Genomic DNA, 2,500 nt, shown 5'->3' with positions numbered 1-2,500 from the left:
GGTGGAGTAGGGCACGTTCAGCTGGAAGAGCTTGTCCTGAAGCAGGGCAGGGATGATGGTGTTGAAGGCAGAGCTGAAGTCCACAAACAGGATCCTGGCGTAGGATGCTGGGGCGTCCACATGCTGTAGGGTGAAGTGGAGGGCCATGTTAACTGCGTCGTCCACAGACCTGTTGGCTCTGTAGGCAAACTGAAGGGGGTCCAGGAGAGGGTCTGTGATGGCTTTGAGGTGTGCCAGGAGCAGGCGCTCAAAAGACTTCATTACCACAGATGTAAGGGCGACCGGTCTGTAATCATTTAGTCCTGTTGGCCTTAGCTTTTTGGGCACAGCGATGATGGTGGAGGACTTGAGACAGGCTGGTACATGGCATGTCTCCAGGGAGGTGTTAAAGATGTTGGTGAACACCGGAGACAGCTGGTCAGCGCAGTGCCTGAGGGTGGCTGGAGAGACAGAGTCCGGCCCGGCTGCTTTGCGTGGATTCTGCCTCTTGAAAAGCCCATTAACTTCTCCCTCCTGAAAGGAGAGAGTCGTTTCTGTAGTATGGGTGGGGGATGGGGCCTCTTGGGTGGGAAGGGGTGGTTCAGGACAGTCCAATTGTCTTTCAAATCTACGGTAGAACTCGTTCAGGTCGTTGGCTAGGCGGGAGTCGTTAGTGGTGTGGGGCGCTCTGGGTTTGTAGTTGGTGATGTGCCTGAGCCCTTTGGCAGACAGAAGCAGCGTCGTTAGTAGAGAACTGGTGTTTTAGTGTCTCTGAGTACAGTCGTTTAGCCTCTCTCACCGCTTTGCTAAACCTGTTCTTCGACTCCTTGAATCTGTCTCTATCCCCACTCCTAAACGCTTCCTCCTTCTCCAACCTCAACCTTTTGAGCTTTGCTGAGAACCAGGGCTTGTTGTTGTTAAAGTTCACCCTGGTACGTGTTGGGATACAGCAGTCCTCACAGAAGCTGATGTACACAGCCTCTGTGAGTTCATCCAGACTATTGGTAGCAGTCGTGAACATATCCCAGTCAGTACAGTCTAAGCACGCCCGCAAATCTTCCACAGCCTCACTGGTCCACTGTTTAGATGTCCTCACAGCAGGTTTACAGAGTTTTAGTTGCTGCCTGTATGCACGAATCAGGTGGACCAAGGGAGTTCTGTGCGAGCCGAACAGCCCCGTGACCCACAAGAGAAACATCCCCGCCAAATTCGAGCGTTTGACGGGGTCTATCCGTGAAAAAATATTCACGTTTTTGAGTGCACATGCATTTCTGCTGCAAATGCCTCTGGAAGTTTCATGCCGTTCGTATGCCAATTGTGGCAACACGAAAATGACCCGTTTTCCCATTCCGAGGGATTTCTGTGCGACCCTAACAGCCCCGTGAGCCACAAGAGACACATCCCCGCCAATTTCTAGCGTTTCACGGGGTCTATCCGTGAAAAATATAGACGTTTTTGAGTGCACATGCATTTCTGCTGCAGATGCCTCTGGAAGTTTCATGCCGTTCGTACGCAATGTGGCAACACGAAAATGACCCCTTTTCCCATTCCGAGGGATTTCTGTGCGACCCTAACTAACAGCGCCCGTGAGCCACAAGAGAGACATCCCCGCCAATTTATAGCGTTTCACGGGGTCTATCCGTGAAAAATATAGACGTTTTTGAGTGCACATGCATTCCTGCTGCAAATGCCTCTGGAAGTTTCATGCCGTTCCTATGCAATGTGGCCACACAAAAATGACCCGTTTTCCCATTCCGAGGCATTTCTGTGCGACCCTAACAGCCCCGTGAGCCACAAGAGAGACATCCCCGCCAACTTCTAGCGTTTGACGGGGTCTATGCGTGAAAAATATTAAAATTTTTGAGTGCACGTGCCTTTCTGCTGCAAATGCCTCTGGAAGTTTCATGGCGTTCCTATGCAATGTGGCAACACGAAAATGACCCCTTTTCCCATTCCGAGGGAGTTCTGTGCCACCCTAACAGCCCCGTGAGCCACAAGAGACACATCCCCGCCAATTTCTAGCGTTTCACGGGGTCTATCCGTGAAACATATAGAAGTTTTTGAGTGCACATGCATTCCTGCTGCAAATGCCTCTGGAAGTTTCATGCGGTTCGTACGCAATGTGGCAACACGAAAATGACCCGTTTTCCCATTCCCAGGGATTTCTGTGCGACCCGAACAGCCCCGTGAGCCACAAGAGACACATCCCCGCCAATTTCTAGCGTTTCACGGGGTCTATCCGTGAAAAATATCAATTTTTTTTTGACTGCACATGCATTTCTGCTGCAAATGCCTCTGGAAGTTGCATGCGGTTCGCATGCAATGTGGCGACACGAAAATGACCCGTTTTCCCATTCCGAGGGATTTCTGTGCCACCCTAACAGCCCCGTGAGCCACAAGAGAGACATCCCCGCCAATTTCTAGCGTATCACGGGGTCTATCCGTGAGAAATATTCACTTTTTTGAGTGCACATGCATTCCTGCTGCAAATGCCTCTGGAAGTTTCATGCGGTTCGTATGC

This window comes from Petromyzon marinus, unplaced genomic scaffold (genome assembly GCF_048934315.1).
Source record: "Petromyzon marinus isolate PM22_M1 ecotype Great Lakes invasive population unplaced genomic scaffold, UKy_Petmar_22M1.pri1.0 PM_G_Scaffold_52, whole genome shotgun sequence".
NCBI classification, from domain to species: Eukaryota; Metazoa; Chordata; class Hyperoartia; order Petromyzontiformes; family Petromyzontidae; genus Petromyzon; species Petromyzon marinus.
Note: the sequence above shows the minus strand (reverse complement) of the source record.